Source organism: Hirundo rustica, chromosome 3, assembly GCF_015227805.2.
Source record: "Hirundo rustica isolate bHirRus1 chromosome 3, bHirRus1.pri.v3, whole genome shotgun sequence".
Lineage (NCBI taxonomy): Eukaryota > Metazoa > Chordata > Aves > Passeriformes > Hirundinidae > Hirundo > Hirundo rustica.
The window spans coordinates 74,811,897-74,829,892 of record NC_053452.1 but is presented as its reverse complement, the minus strand read 5'-3'; positions in this window follow the sequence as shown (position 1 = coordinate 74,829,892).

Sequence of the window (17,996 nt, the reverse complement as noted above, 5' to 3'; positions counted from 1 at the left end):
AACTACTTTGGACTCAGAATGAGAATCTCAAATTTTAATCTATCACACCTTATGCCTGTCATGGTTTAACCCAGCCACCAACAAAGCACTACACAACCACTGGCTCACTGCCCACCACAGAGAATTGGAAGGATAAAAGTGAGAAAACTCATGGTTCAAGATAAACACAAATAGTAATTGAAATGAAAAAAAAAAAATAATGTTTTAATGAAAATTAAAATAATAGATAAATTATTCCAAGAAAGACAAGAGATGCAAATGAAAACATTTTCTGACTACCGATGTCCTGCCACTTCCCAAGCAGTGGCTTCCCAGATAACATTCTTGCCAGCCATGTGTTATGAACTATCCCTTTGGTGGGGTGGAGTGAGAGACAGAAAGGCCTTTACACTGTGCAAGCACTGCAGAGTACTAGTGAAAATATCTCTGTGTTTTTGTAAGGAATTAAAGACCCGGTTACCTGTCTCAGTGTTAGGGCCACAGAAAGACTTTGCCATGAGAAAAGCACAGAAGGGAGCGATGGGTTGGTGCTAACTCCAGGCCTGGCAAAAGTGAGATGTACCCAACCCATCCTGGGTAATGAACCCAGAGAAAAATTCCCTCTGTGGAAAACTATGTAAAGAAGCAACTGCTTGCACATGTATCTCCAGTCAAACAAAGTTATGGGACAGACAGTATCTGTGACCACTGCCAAAGTACCCCAGATATGCATCCCTACATATGGATAACTGGAACTTGGACTCTGAGTTAAGCCACAGCCCTTTTCACTCAAGTTCAGCAGGAACTTGAGATAAGATAAAGGCATTACTTTTGTCCTGGTGTTAACACAGCTGGGGGAGAAGAACATATTACTGATAATGGACATGAAGTGTGCAGAATTTACAGGCCATAACGAAAGCCAACTCAAGAACTGTGCTGAAATCAGCTCTGAGTGGGAAAAAGGTAATTCCAGAAGAGGGAGGTGATAACGCTCACTGCCTACTGACTCAAGAAACCCACAGACTCAGAAGTAAAGGAAGATTAAGCATGCAGACTAATTAGCATTAGAGAACTGTGCAGCCAATTAGCATTAATGCCTTTGTTTGTTAAGATGTATAAATAGTGAAAAATTTTGAATTACCTTGGAACCTCCACCACAGAGAAGCCCAGGGTGAAGAAGGATCAACAGCACACCACTAGATCCACAGGTGGTGACTATCTTCTACTTGATCTCTCTTTCTACCTGATTGTTAAATGAAATCTGCATTGTTGATTTCAACCTGTGGTCTTATTTGCACCTTAATTCAGGCAGAGACATCTCTCACTAATTGGATCAGGACAGTTATCCCCACTGTTTCCAGCACAAATCCAAAACACAGCCCCAAAATGTAGCATTAGAAGAGCACTCTTGTTTGTTCTGAACATCACCAGACCCTTCCATGGTTTATTTAATACATTAAAAGACCATAACACTCCCCAATTATTTGTAAAGAAAAATTTCTTGGTTATTTTGTGGATTTTGTTTTTGTTTTGTCATGTTGGTGAATTAATGCAGCTCAGAGACAAGCACTGAGGCTTGCAAATTAAGTCATTGCAGAAGATGGAGAGAAGAGTTTAGCTCACCCATATTTCAAGAAACTGCAGTGTGAGTGACTGGGCCAACCTCAGAGTTAATTTTTGTTTGTGCATCTGTCTTCGTACTCGCCTGGGTTCTCCATACTCTTATTTTTTTCATACTAGCTACTATGAAGAAAATGAACTCTACCCCAGCCAAAACCAGCACAATGCTAAATTTAATCAACAAAAATTACATTTTGAATAGCTATGCTCTCACCACCAATGTAAAGAGAAATGTAATATCCTCTGTCTCCTGCTTTATGGTGAGGTTCAGAAAGTAATGCCATGTAAATCAGTGTCCAGAGGCTGGGACGGGTATTTTCACACAGGTTTTTGTATAGTTGAATGTGGTGTCTCAGAGCCACACTATTTAAATGGTAACTTATGCAGTGAACTTTATAATCTCAAAAAATGTTTGCCACATTTTATAATTTATAACTTTTTCATCTTTCATAAGACAAAGGTTCTTGTCTTTTGCTAAAACTAACACTTTGGAAAAACAATCAAAAAAAACCCCAAACAAATATAAGTCCCAGATACCCACCCCTCTACACCCTTCCTCCCCACCCCCTAAAATAATAGTGACAGCCTCAATTTTAAATTTTCTTCTTTTTGTCCTTTTAGTGTTTTCTACCCTCTTGTCACAAATTTCAAAGCTTCTCAGTAGTTTCTCATTGTTCTATACATGCCAAGATACTTTCATCTCTGAAGCACCCTATGAAAAATGTACAAAAGCACAATTGCTGTTCCGTAAAATATGGGTATATGTCAAATCTGTCCTACCTTCTCTTCAGCTCTATTTCAACAGATGAAACTCATTAAGAATGGATCTGAATGCTCCCAATCCTTCATAAAAATAAGTGTTTAGCAGACATGACAATGTAATAATCCGCATACTGACTGTCACTCCAGTGACAACTTCAAGGAACATGGCAAGTGCCATGTTGTCATCAATCAATTCATTAGCCCCTCTGACTGCATTATATGCTGCTATCAGAATTTGCATAGACTTTCCTGTACAGAAAGTCTTCATTAACTTGAAACTGAATCATTAATTTGGAAGTGATCTTCCAAGTCAAAGACAAAATGACTTATAGCTATAACATATTTAAAAGCCCAGGCTCTTCCTTCACATAGAAAAGGTGAAAATGGTATCTCTTATGTGCTATGTCTGCAATGGAAGTAATATCAGCATTGAAGTCCTCCCACGTAGGCCCATCCTTGCCTACAAACTCTAACTGTTCTCAGCAAACCAGCTTGAGTAGGAGGAAACAATGTTATATTTCCAGCTCTGATATTAATCACAATTCTCCTTCCTTCTGCACTCACTTGGAGTTTATCTGGATCTTCAGCCCCTGAGAAGAACTGATCCAACAGCAGCAATCCTGTATCACTTCACATTATCCTCCAGCCCTTTAGTGCTGATGCACCGGTCCAGATGCGTTGTGTGTCCCCTTGGATCATGTCTGTATGTGTCACTTTCCACTAAAGGATGAAAAAATGTATCAATATTTATCAGGAAAGACTTTCCTCGTTTCAGCTGTGGCTGGGATTCTTCTAAGCTAACTTTCTCAGCAGGAAATTTAGACATCTAATGTCTTTGAATCATCTCGGCTCCTATAAGCACTGCAGGGAAACAGAAGTCCAGAGGCAATTCATATTCTCTTAGATAGGTATATGACAAAGATGGATCATATTACTCCAGGTCGAGTCTCTGCATGGAGAGACTAAGATGATTGGCTTGGACAATCCAAATTAGGCTGAAAAAAATTTGCTTGAATTCTTTTCAGATTGGATAAGCCCTATAAAATCTTGTGAGACTGAATTTTGCTTAGTACCTGTTATAAGAAACTGCACAAAGAAATGGCTGTAACCTTGCCACTGTGTCTTCCTTCGTTTTACAGTATCTAGGAACAAATACTTACAAATAGCTCAATCATCTCATTGATTATTGAGTAACAATATTATCTGATATTTAGCATTATGTGGTGGTGCAAAAGTTATTCTATTGGGTTTACAGTGTTTTATGTAATTAATTTACAGTATATATGAAAAGTTTTGTAAAATGGTTTGTTCCTTGTACCCCCGTTCTTTCCAATGGATTTTCCCCCTTAGGTTTGTTACATAATCTTCAGTTAACTCTCAATAACCCTGCCCCTCACCTGTTGCCATCAATCCTCTCTCTCTCCCCTCGGGTGCCCTGTCACTGCGGGGCCCTTCCCTGGATTCTGGAAAGCTCCAGGGAGGGAGCCCAGTGATAGGCTGGTGCCCTGGAAATCCCCTTCTCCCCATCACTGACTGGTTCTTCTGTTAAATGGTTACACCCCTGGTTCCACCCTGAGTTAGCCTGATTGGTTGATGTGTTGTTACCACCCCCTGGTCCTCCCCCATTTAAAAGTTACCGTGCAATGCTTGTTTGGGGCTCTCCTGAGCAGCAGTGGTCAGGTGTGGAGCTCCTGTTTGGTCTCCTCCTCAATAAGACCCTGTTAAACCTGCTCAGAGAGTCGCCTTTCTGTCTGCCACCGTGATTGCCTCTATCACCGAGTCCAACGCTGGTTGTGGGGAACCAAGAACCCACAGGGAGGAGGGAGCTAGTTGAACTAGCGACCCCGACCTTAAGCGCATGAGCCACGGTGAGGCTGAGCTAGCCTGTGGGCCAGTGCTTCCAGGCGCACAGTGGACACTGCAACAGCATTAGATTAGCAATAGCTACATTCTGGTCCAAAAATTACTCTTTGCCTAAATCTAAGTGTCAAGCCAGATAGCATCCTTTAGAGGCATGTATCAGCTGCTGTGCCAAATGTCATTATGGGAAGTCCTATATTTCTAACATGAAATGGTTTTGGATTTCTGAAACAGATCTGAAACAAAATCTTAGAAATAAGAGAAAATTGGCAGCATGCTGTCTCACTGTAAAGACACTTAGCTTTCCATCTCCACAAGGAACAAAGAGCAGAACAGCTGAGATATGTTGTAGGGCACTGGGTACATAGTTTAACGTGTTGTGGTTTCTTTGCTAGATGTAGGAAAGCCAGGAACTTCAGCTGTCACAGGCAACAAGATCAGTAAAGACATCCTCATAACAAAGTAATTTCATCACAGAAATAATGGTTTTGCTTCCACTGCTCTTACCAAAGGCTATCACTGGACATCACTGTTCTGAAAGGTAAAGTCACCTTTTGTCACATTTAGTATCTCCTGTCTGTGTTCAACCCAACTGCTCTTGTACTGGTTTTGGCCATTAGTTAAAACTATCCTTTACCCATCCTGCTTTTCCTGATCCTGAGGTACAGAAAACAAGCCTTTGAGGCTTTTTTGAAAAGAATCCAAATTTAGTTGAATTTGGATAGTTCTCCATACTTCTGATTCTAGTAATCTTCTGTTACTTTTGTTCCCTGTTCTTATCTTTCCTGGAAACAGCTGGTGAGAGTTGTGTTTCGGGCCTTGTTATGAGCCTGGAGAAGGGCATCAGCATTTCCCTCTTTTCCCTGGAAAGGAAAAGCCCTCCACATATTTACAGCTGTGTGTGCTTCTCACGCAGCTTTAGCCTAATAACAGCCTTCAGTAATCCCAGGAGCTTTTCCTCTGTTGTTTTCTAACTGAGAGTAGAGCTTCCTATTTATAAAAGAATACTGGTAAGAAAAAAATTCTATGGGTTTGTTCAATTCAGTGTTAACACATTTCTATGGCTCTAGTCCTCCCTCTATTCTTTATCTGGTTCTGCCTGTTCAACATCTGTTCTTTTACGGCTTCACATCAGCAACATCTCCCCAGTGGGTGTCCCTGGGAATACTGTTGACACAGTCCTACACTTTGCCTCAGGTCTCTGAGGGAAAATATGGTAATCTGCCTAGTCCCACGATCAGTCCCTGAAAATTCCACATTAACTGATTTTCTCCTGAAAATCTTTTCAGGAAACCTGTTTTTTATCAACATTCCCTAGTACCCACCATACTTTATCTATTTTTATCATGTTATAATTTTAAATTTTTTTAAAATAATTTTTAATACTTTTTATCTTCTATTTATTAAATTGTTGTTTAGCTGATTTAATAACTTCCATCATTAAAACATATGAAATATTCTAACATAATATCTACCTCTCTGTAGAGGTTTCAAAAATTTTCTGCCAGCAACTACATTTATTTGCAAATATACCTTCCGTAGCTGAAGAATGGAATAAATGCTCTTACTTGCCACCTATTCTGAGACAAGTTTTTTTACCACTGGCTACTAGTTACCTTATTAAAATCAAGTTAATTTGAAAAGAAACACCTACAGATAATTAAAATTGTATTCTATTCCCATAATTTTTCAATAACCTGATTCTTTTTAAAATTATGAAGTCAGAAAAAAGGGGTTGTCTGGACCATATTTTCCTCCTTCATACAAAGCCATAGTTGTTATCCCAGAAGCTACTCCACCCAACTCAGTGGGTTTGCACATAATATTTTTCTCCAGAACTGTGGAACTAAGGACCAGTTTTCTATGTTGCTGGGACGAAGATGATTTGGTACTTGAGATTGACATTGAACCCTTGACGTATTTTCTTTACCATTTTTCTTTTTAATCAAATAGTAACATATCTTAGTGCCTTCTACTATTCCTTAGGGAGAGGTGAGAGTCATTTGCACAAGGAGAGCCAGCCAAAAGTCATTGATTTAGAAATTTTTAAATTAAATCTCACTGCATAGGCATATATTACATGCAAGGTTCAATAAGACTTTCTCATCTTTTCCCCCAATATATTGCAGATAATATAATTTTAATTTAAACTTAAAAATGTCTGTCCCTACCTGGTAGATTTGCAAATGAAATTGGGGAACTGAAATTCCAAGGTCCTTTCTTTATAATTTTTGTCATCAGTAAAGCATTTCTACTTTATTAGGGAGCTAATCGAGCTTCTCTCTCTTAAAACAATTGTCTCTGTAAAGTTAAAAAAGTAAAATGTAGGCATGAGAAAATGTGTTCAGTAAAGAGAGAAGACACAACTCAGAGGCAGAGCCATTGAGTACAGTGAGATTGGTTAGTGGAAGGTGAGAATTTGACATGATGGTTTTCAATATGTTGCTAAAATTTAAATCTTAGATTTGTGTCTGTCTTTTGTAGCGTTGGTAAATACTACATTAACTTTTTAACACACCATTTCCAAATTCTTTTCCTGAGTATAAATGTTCATGCCCATAAATTTGAAAGCTTGTAATTTTCTCAAGCAAATATGGTTTAAATTATACCCTTTTTATTTCAAGTCATTGTCTGTGTCCTTTCCTTCTGCCTCTCATATTTTTATTTAAGTTAGACAAAGATTTTCACCAGGGGAAAATAATTATCTTTGTTCCTTGTTAGTTTCCTTCTATTCTATTATTTTAGAGACACTATAACTAATTTTTCCCCCCCTCTCTATTCATACATTTACAAAGTCATATTGTCATTATGTTCGCTTCAGATGTACCATTTTCATGTTTGTACCCTTCTTCATTCAAATTATGAATGAGCTACAGAGTTCTTGAGTGTACCAGACACTGAATTTCCAGTAGTTTTGAGGGAAATTTACTGAAACTCAAGGGCTGACAGACAGTCCATGGTTGGCCTTTGGGAGTCTTTCCTATGAAAGGACAGTATGTAGGGGTGGAGTCTATCTATTAGTCCTTGTAGTCCTATGTAAAACTTGCACCAGAGATAAAAGCCACTTTTTCAAGATGCATGCTTATGGATTTAGAGTTTGTTGGACCTAGGCATCACCTGGTTGAAAGCATGTTTTCTTTTTCCCCTACATTGGAAAAAACCCCTCTGTTAAAATTAAGATATTAGAAGGTATTTTCTTGCATAAAGGATGGTTGAGTTGGATTTTATGACCCCACAAAAAATTAGCAGCTTCAGCAATTTTACTTTCTCAGCATACAAACAAAAATATCTCGAGGTATTAATTCCTGCCATATGAGAATCCTCAGCTGGCACTAAGGCCCTAAAGCACTAAGGTTTCCAAAAGTAAGATGATGCTGGAATTCAGCAATGAGTTCTAGGAAGCTGCTGTAAATGGGCAAAAGTTAGATAAAGCTCTGTTATTAAAATAGTCTGGGGCAGAAATTAATTTTTCAAATTGCAGTAAAAACTGTATTTCAACTGATCTTAAAAGAATTCTGTAAAACATTATAATCCCTTGCTATTACCACAACTAAAGTTTAAAGATTAGTCTAGCTTTTATGTGTGCTAGAGGGAAGATTGCTTCCCATTCTAATGGAAACACGGGAAGTAGGCATGAATTTTGATTTCCTTGAATATGTTTGAAATCAGCCATGCATTTCAGTGCTTTCTTTCAGCAGAAAAAGGTAAGCAGGCATAAATTACTGCTATGTATAGTCATGATTTAACTATTTTTAAATGAGAATTAAACATCAGTGACAAAAGAGAACATGGAAAACTTGATATCCTTGTTTTTGCTGGGCAATTCACTTCCTCAGTGCAGTCATCCTTTATTTTTTCAGCAATAAAGCAATAAACCTTGATGAAAAATGTATTTCACTTCATACCTTATTATTGGAACACAATGAGGATATTTCCAACTAAGACTGTTAAACAGATAATGCTGATCAGAGAAAGAAATCAGACATGGTAATGGTCCCATCACCTCCAGGATCTGTTAATCAAGCCTGGTGTGCAATTCTGACAGGAAGGCTGAAATTCACTCATTCTTCAGTGATTTTAGGACTTGATTCTGAAGTAGCAAGAGAAATTAATTATTTGTGACCAATAATTTGAGTATCAATATCTAAATCTCATATCTCAGTGTGTACTACTCTTCAATGATTTTAAAAAAATGTTTCACTGAAAGACGTTGTACATCCAGGACTGTGCTTGAAAGAGGATGATGTTATTTTCAAAAGTAAATCTGTGAGGTAATAACTCCATTGCACTTTAAACAAATTTGTAATCATCCAAGATACACCTTTCAGTAACAGTGTTCTAAAAAAGTGCACTGTCAACTTCTTCTCTTGGCTGGGGTGATCCAAATCAATTCTCCAATGAAACTCTAATCCAACACCTCCTTCAGCTTAAGATCACTCTTCCTGGTCCTTATCACTACATGTATTTGTGGAAGTCCCTCTCCAGCCTCCTTGTAAGCCCCCTTTAGGTGGTAGAAGGGTGCTATAACGTGTCCCCAGAACCTTCTCTTCCAGAATCTGAAGAACCCCAGCTCTCTCAGCCAGTCTCTGTATGAGAGATGCTCCAGCAGTGATCAACTTAGTGGTTCTCTGGTCTGTTTTAAACAGATGAACATCTTTCTTGTGTTTGGAGCCCCAGAGATGGACACAGTGCTTCAGGTGGGGTCTCACAAGAGCAGAGTAGAGCAGCAGAATCACCTCCCTCCACCTGCTAGCCATTCTCCTCTTGCTCCAGCCCAAGGTGCAATTGGCTTTCTGGGCTGCAAATTTCTGGGTTATGTTGAGCTCTTTGTCCACAAACACCTCCGAGTCCTTCTCCCCAGGTCAGCTCTTTTATCACTTCTCTGTCCAGCCTGTACTCATACTTGGGATTGCCTAGATCCAGGTGCAGGACTTTGCACCTGGCCTTATTGAACTTCATGAGGTTCATCACTAAACTCTAACTTTACAAAGGCTAAGAATTTCTCTTTTTGTTGCTGTGGCAATAAAGGTGGAAAGGCTGGTTATTTGTCTAAGGTTACTGAAACAACCCAAAGATTTCACTGTTGAAACTCCTTAAAAAATCTGCCTACAAGTTTTTTAAAATAAGTGTACTCTGAGCACTGTCTAACCTAGTCATTTTCCACACAAACAAAACTGTTAACTTGTATCATAAATTGGTTTGAATGGGTGTTGTATGACTCTAGTGATGTTGGCTGCTTCTAGCAAAACTGTCCTGACCGTGTTTCTATGTTTTCCTTGGAGAATCTGCAGGTTTGTTTGCTGTGAGCAGCATGCCATGAGTAACCCCTTGGGTTATTGTTTAAGCAGTCAAAATAAATAGCAGCTGTGAAACAGGTCAATTTATTTTGCTGACCCAAGTGTGAGAGAAATAGCAATTTACCTTTGTATCAACTGTACCCTTCTTGCAAGTGATGAAACTTTTTTTTTCTTATTTCTAGGAAAAAAAATTAATAAAATAAAATAAATAAAATATATGAAATTGTTCATAAACGGGGCTGGGTTGTCTTAACAATTGTGTGAGAACAGTTGTGTTCAAATCAAGAGAAGACGAGAAGGAAAGTAATTAAGCAGAAGTCTACCTACTTGGCCAAAGAACTGAAGAACAAATTTGGACTGTAGAGTACCTGCCTCAGCTCTGAAAAGCATAACTAACACAAACCCTTCCACCATCAAGGAACAAGGCCAACATCCATATCATGACAACAAGATCTAGAAATTTAAGGTAAATGTAGCTCATCCTCTTAATCCGCCAATGCTGAAGACCTTGAAGCAGTACATAAATGTAAACAGTTGACATAAATTTCGATAGGGGTGAGTACAAGACACTTCCTATTACTTGGACATAGAATTAAATTTTAGAATGGCCGATGAACTGGACACCAAGTTAAATGAGAACACAGAAACATTAATATTTGGCTTATTTAGGGTCTGTCCTGGTATTTTAACCCACTGAGATTTTATCACAGAACCTGGAGAATTTCTATTTATGCTCCTTGTATTGTGTACCATGGCAAGGCTTTGGTAGCAGGGTGACTGTAGGGGTTAGAAGATGCCAGAAGCTTCCCCCATGCCCAACAGGGCAAATACCAGCTTGCTTCAAGATGGAACCACTGCTGGCCAAGTGCAAGTAACAGTGTCACTAACAGTGGTAGCACCTCGGGGATAGCAGATTTAAGAAGAGGGGGAAAAGTTACTGTGGAACTGTGATTGCAGCCAGAAAGAAGCAGGAGTATGTGTGAGAAACAGCTCTGCAGACACCATCATCAGCGGAGAAGGAGGAGGAGGAGGTGCTACGGGCACCAGAGGAAAGATTCCCCTGCAGGCCGTGCTGCAGACCATGGTGAGGCAGGTGTCCCCCTGCAGCCCACGCTGGCCTGCAAGAGAAACAGATTTCCACCACAGCAGAGCGTGATGAGTCCTCCTTTGAAGAGAAAAGAGCAGCAGAGACAACGTGATGAACTGACTGCAAGTTCTATTCCTTGTTCTCCTGAGTGCTGCAGGGACGAGGTTGAGACTCCGGAATAAAGCTGAGCCCAGGAACAATCAAGGGTGGACAGAAAGTGTTTTTAAATTTGCTTTACTTCTCATTATCCCACTGATTTGATTAGCAATGAATTCAATTAATGTTCCCCAATCTGAGTCTGTTTTGCCCGTTATGGTAATTGATGAGTGTCCATTCCTATCCTGTCTCCACCCACAAGCGTTTCACTGTGATATTCTCTCCCCTCTGTCCAGCTGTGGAGGGAAGTGATAGAGTGGCTTTGGTGGGCTTTGGGAGTTCAGCCAGCACCAACCCTCCACACTTCTATATTTTTCTTTTCCCTGCAATTACTGTAGCACATTGTTTGTGCCCCCACATAACCTGATGGACAAAACTTCAAGACCAGGTAACAGGCAAGTGATACCACATTTCCTCGTAGAGCAGAATCTTCATTGCTCTTTCTGTGTGATGAGCTGCCTACCGCCAGGAGAGGTATGAAAACTTCTGGCTGTTCCTGCTTTACTCACAGTAGATTCTTTTTTTTTCTTTCCTTGATTTCTCATGTAGTCTACTGCCTACTGGGTCATATTAGAGACAATTTCAGGTAATCTGGGTTTGCACTTTTCACAAGTACTCATCCAAGAGAACTCATCCTGTAACTTTCCAAACAACTATTTAAATTTTTGTCTTCTTAATTAGACTTCCTATACAAAATAATAACCTTGAATTAACAAACTGTGGTGGTATAGACAAACATCTCTCCTTTTCACAGACTCTTTTCTTTTGGAAGGTGGGCTGGGGGTTGGTGTGGGGCTGGTGTAGAAGTAAATTATAATGACATAAATATAGAAAACACTGCAACTTTTTCTCAGTATATGACATTTTCATTAGATCACTGAATTTTAAGGTCATTGTAACAGAAGATTTGCTTGGACATTTCTATGTAAGACAAATGCAAATTCAGTAAAAGAAATACTTGCACAGACTTTTTTCCTGTAAAAGCTCTAGCTACTCCTTAGCTAGTAGTATAAAGAAAATACTTATTGAATCTGAGTTAAACTATAAATTGAAGAGATTTTTTTTCTTCATATGGTATGACGACTTCACATGAGTCTGATATTAAAGTGCAAGAAAAAAAGACAGTGTCAGAAGAAAGAATATTCAAACACAATAACCGTACCTCATTTTTACTTCTCATTTTAATGCTTGATGGTTATGCTGCACGACAGCAGAAAATCCCCTTTATATTTAACTTTTTACTCAGTTTCTGCCACAAAGATATTTGTGTCTTCTTCAGTAAATGTGAGGCAATGAATGACCAGAAAAAAGAAAATTCTGTCTCTTTTCAATGAGTAGAAAACATAGAAAAATTATAATTTTTTCAAGCAGTTGAATTACTGACTTGAAACATAGCTTTCATATCACACAAATCTTTCCTTACTGTTTTTATTTGCTTTTTTCCTATAGTCACTATCCAAAACACTTTGCTTTAGATAATGTTACATCTTTCTCTCCAAGACAGGGTTGGAGAAATAGACTCTCACCTTTTCCCCAGGCAACTAAGCTTCTTCAGCCTTGACTGAAGTTACAGGCGTACCTTTTCACTAGAGGCAATCATCAATCCAAAAGCAGTCTGTTTTCTTTTCATCGTAAAGCAAAACAAAACAAATAAAACCACAGGCACAGCCAAACGAACAAAAAAAACCTAAGGGGAGGGGGGAGGTGTGGGGATCCCTCATGGCTGATCGCACACAGAGAGCAAAAATTCAGAAAATCTCAGCATCCTCATCGTGGGATCCACCTGCCGACCCTGCACTCCGCTTGTCCCCGAGAGCTGCCCGCGTCCCGTCGCACTGCCGGGGGTCCCGGCTGCTTTCGCCGCCCAAAAACGTGTAGTGATAGGACATGTAGTGATAGGACATGCAGTGATAGGACATGCAGCGATAGGACATCCCCCGGTTCAGGGGGAAGCGCCCCGGACCCTCTGTGGAGCTCACCTGCCGCCGCGCTCCGCTCCAGCCGCTCCTCACCCCGGCCGTGCCGCCTGGGCCGGCGGGGAACAGGAGGGAGCAGCGGGGCACAGCCAGCGCGCAACCTGCTGCTGTGCCCATCCCCGAACACACGAACGGGAATTTACCCCCAAGGACCGCAGGGACCGCGGGGAAAAAGCAGACAGACGGATAAACAGACAAACAAAATCCCACTCTAGGTAAAAAAAGATTAAAAATCGTAGAAAATGATGATTACTGTTTTACTGCCTACTCCGAGTTCCACAATATTTACATCTTTGCAGTTTGACATACCCCCCGCCCCTGACATTTCAGGGAATCATTCTTACAAAACAGGAAAGAACAGAGGGAAATGCTGATTATCTGTGTGACTTTATCATTGTCAAAGGACCCTGGCAATTGCTGAACTGTTGTGAAGCAGACATGACTGGACACCTCTCATTCAGTCTTTTCAAATTATGACATCTGTTTCTGGTTCTGATATGCAAAGGTTGTTGTTTAAATATTATTTTCATTTCCTCCTCTCATATAAATACAGGAGTGCATGCTTTGTTTTAACTGTAGGGTTGGTCCATTTTTTTGGTAACAAACTTTCATAAATAAATACCTGAATGGAAGACTTCTAAAGACAAGAAAAAAGAGCTCTGTAGTGTTAACAGAGGATTATTGTCAGAACTACCTTTCACACTGATAATTTGGCAAGAATATTTTAAATTGGATGGAAATTTATTTTTGATTTGAAACATTTCTGATTTCTTTCATTTAAAAGATATATCTCAACTGAATAAATTTGGAGTCAACATTATCTTTTCAGCTCCTGTAGGAAAAAGACATTATCCCAAAATTCACAAATATCTCTAAAACTCAGATGCTGCCCCTATACCCTCTCAGAGGTTTGCAGCCCACTTAGGAATACAAGAAACCTGAACAGTTTCAGTACAGTGGACACATGAGAGAGTCTGCTAAGGAAGACATAATCAGTTTGTGAAAGGCATTTTGCATCCAAAGGAAAAAGAAAGCCTCAGTGATATATTTCTCATTGATATGTGCCTTCCCAGCCCTGTGCTCTTGAATTTCTCAGCCTGCTGCCACCTGCCTTCCCTTGACTGTGGTTGAACCAGCCCAGTTGTCTTTACTGTCCCTGATATTCCTGCTAGAGATTCCTGTCTCCTCAGACGTGCCAGCATAACTGCAGGTTTCGTTCCTCCTTTACATGCTTCTTGCAAAAGATCTGGGTTAGAAAAAATTGGCAATAGAAGAATTTAAACAAATGCAGATCTGAAAGAAAAGTAATCTCTGGAAGGAGTGAGGTGATGAGCAGTGAGAATGGTAACTACTCCAGTGGAAATAAGCATGGTACTTTCTCCTCCATGAGCGAGAGAAAAAATTTAGAGTCCTCTGTGAAGAGAAGTCCGAATAAACTGAGCAAATGCAGTCAGTCAGTCAGTCAAAGACAAGGACTTTTGTTTGTATTTAGGGAGTGAAGGTGTCTTTCTTTCCTATTCCTATTCCTATTCCTATTATTCCTATTCCTATTCCTATTCCTATTCCTATTCCTATTCCTATTCCTATTCCTATTCCTATTCCTATTCCTATTGTGGTTTTTTTGTTTGTTTGTTTGTTTTTTTTTAACTTTTTCTCCCCAATTATTAAACTGTTCTTATCTTAACCGACAAATTTTACTTTTGCTTTTCCTTGGAGTGGGGTGAGAGAGGATGGGGTTCAGTGAGGGTTGTCTTGTCAGCTGGGCTTAAATCATGACTTGACAATATAACTAAAGTGAAAGATACATATTAATTATATGAGAATATAATTAAAGTGAATTAGAGAAAAAACCCAGTGGAAATAAGACATCGATTTGTAGCTAAGAGTTTGGTGGTTAGTAGTTATTGAAACAACTCACAAGGTTGAAAGGCAAGTTCCACAACACTGAAACAATTCTTAGAGCAGTTCAGGTATTTTTTTCTGTAATATATATTCTCAGTCAAATGGGTATTAATTGCAAATTGCATATTTGCAATATTTTTCAGTATAGCAGACGACCGCTCACAGTTTCTGCACTAGATTTCTAATCCATGAGAAAGATAATGGGGTAGTTAGGAAGTGTGGTACTCATCTCTTTGGATGAACTTTGGATATGAATTCACAGGTTTTGACTTTGTTGATACCAGAATGGAAATCCTTTCCATTATTTGATAATTTGTAAGGTACCAAGTACCTTACAGCAAGTAAGGCAGCAAAATATTAAAGTACCTACTGTGGGGTGATTTGAGGCCAGGCTACCAGGAAATTTCTATGTCTTACTGAAAGCTATCACTGCTTTACTCTTCTCCAGACATGGTATAACTAGAGTAATTCTAAAAGAGTTTTTTCTTCCAAAAGGAAAAACTTAAATCTCAACCAAATTACTCCAAGCTAAAATTAATAACTGCCATTCTGTAAAGGTAGTAAACACACTGTTCATAATTTACCATGATAAAGCTCAAAACCTGGCAGTTATTTTTGGCTGTGAAAAGTATTTTTGTTCGTCTTAATCATTATGTACCCATTTGTTACTTCATTTCTTTTTATTTTTAATAACTGATAGAGAAAGTTGCCAGATGTTATTAATCTGTAAGTTTTGACTCACAGTTATTGGTATTTTGTGAGTTACCAAACCCTTCACTGATCCAAGCTGCACACAAAAGGCCAGATCTGATGGCTGGTGTGGGACAAGCAGTGAAAGATGAAGAATGGTTTTCAGATGACTTGTGGGATGCTTACCTGGAGCACTGCAACAAAAGGTGTAAGTGTTGTGAACTGAGATTTAATTGGAACAGAGACTGGCACTCTGGACTCTCTGTGTACTCACTCTTTCTTATTCTCTGCTTTGCACAACAAATTTTAATTATTAAGGGAGAATAATTCCATAGAGCTTCCACCTCAGAATTCCTATATGGTTACAGCACATTTATTGCAAACACATTTGGCAGCACAAATTAATTTATTCCAATCTACTAGATCCAGAAGAGTTTTCCAGCATCTCTGTGATCACAGGAGTAATTTTGTGATCATCATCTTTGCCTTCTAAGAAAGGCAATTAAGCCATAAATTACTGCAGAAATGGGGGGGAGGGAGAGGAATGGATGGCACTAGAGATATGCTTCCTGATTGGAGAGTGTTGCCGCCCTCCCATGGGTACTGGGATCCTCACTCCCTTGGAGAAATAGATTATAAACCCTTCTCTTTAGCATTTCTGGCCTCTGCATTTTCTGGAGTTTGGCACAGAGCTTTCCTCATGTGTTGCATGTAAATGTATAACCCTGTTTTACAACAAGGTTTGAGGGAGGTTGTGACTTTTTGAGAATAATTCACTTTTCTGAATATATTACCCTGAGAAATGACTAAGAAGAAAGTCAACTAAAAAGAAAACAAATAACAAAACAAACAAAAACCCCCCCAAAACCCCCCAAACCAAACCAAACCAACAAACCAACAAACACCACCCCCCCAAAAAGAAAACCAAAACAAAACAAAACAAAACAAAAAAAAAAAAAAAAAAAAAAAAAAAACCAAAAAACAAGGAATAAAAAGGAAAAAAAAAAACAGCTCCACTGAGAATTCTCTTGATGGCTGAAGTTCAGCTTTACGTTTCTTCTTTCTCTAAGGTTGTCTTTCAGTATAGTGATTTAACAGCCCCATAGCAATTTGTGCCTCTTGTAATAATTTTTCTTTCCTCATGGTACTTTCTCTTAAAACAAACTTTTTTTAAGGAAAAGTGGATAATTGAGGGTTTTTGTCCTAGCCTCTAATTCTCACTCATTGACATTTTAGAAATCAATAGCAGACATGATGTTTAATTCACAGGTGATAAGCTTGCAATTTTTTCTCCTAAAGTGTGGTAAGAACTGTGCTTTACTTCTCTGAAAAGAATGGACTCTTTTTGCCAGGATTTCTTCATCAGGTTAGAGAAGTGGGTTGAAATACCTGCTTTTTCCTGTGGAATGCCATGTTTGCCACCCTGTTCCCTCTGCAGAACATTTCTATGCAGAAGGAAGCTCTGTTTTTTTTCATGGGATATTCAGTACAACACTTTAAATGCCTACGGTCTGCTTTCCCATTTTCCCAGGAAAATGGACTGCTAAGAGGAGTAATACATCACTACATTATTTCCATCTGCTGCCCTGACACGATTTTCTTCTCTCCGCCACGCAGGCAAGATGCTTCACCAAAGTAGCTGAGACCGAATAACTACAAGAAGTCATTACCACCAGATGGTGCTGCTAAAACAGAGTTTTCCACGTCCTTTTAATCCCTGTGGGAGTGAAGCGGTCTACAGGAGATCTACCCAACGACTGTTTTTATCTTGGTCAGGTTTAAAAATAACCCATTCTTTAGCTTGCCCATTTTTCAGAATAAGCCATTCTCTTTGAGGAGGAGAGAGCAGGAGAGCATCCTCTCTGCTGAACCAAATTGTCTCGTATGACAGCATTTTTGTAAGCAAACAGCACCAGCACTATCACAGCCATAGTAAATACGTTTCACAACTACTTCTCTCAAGCCAAGGCAGTGTGCAGGGTCCAGGCAATTCCTGCCCTTGGTCAGAGAGAAAGGGGTAGCAATGAGTTTGGGTCCTGAATTTGGGAAAAAGCGTAATAAAATAAAGTACTTGTTAATAGTTTGCCCTACCCAGATTGCAGTGTTCCAGGTAGATATGATTTACAGGGAATAAAGAAATGAAAGGTCAACTCTAGAGAAAGGACAGATTGCACTTTTTTGAGTTTGAATTCTTATGTGATTCCTTTAGAAATTTCTGCTGCTCCAATGTGCCTGAGAGTTAAAAAACAATGTACTCCCAGTATTACATAATAAATCTCAAGTTTACTCCCTAAGCTCTTTATCTCTTCCAGTTATATAATGTAAGATGCCATCAGGTTTTGTCCTCAAGCTCTTTCAATCTTTCAAATGTCTAATTGCAAAAAGCCATCATTAATTCTGAAGTGTGTGCAACTATCCTATGCAATGAGAAATATTTTTTGAAAACACAATATCAAATATTAAAAAATTCCTCTGTGTCCCCACTTTTTTTTTTTTTTTTTAATTTTTGATATTATTAACTAATTGGTACTTCAAAGTGTATTGGCTCATTTGTACATTTCTTGAGCTAATATTTTCACAGCATGGCAACAGTCTATGGTTTGAATTTAAGTTTTCCATGTTAGCATTGGCTAAGAGCAAAAGTACATAAGGTAATAAAAAAAAAAA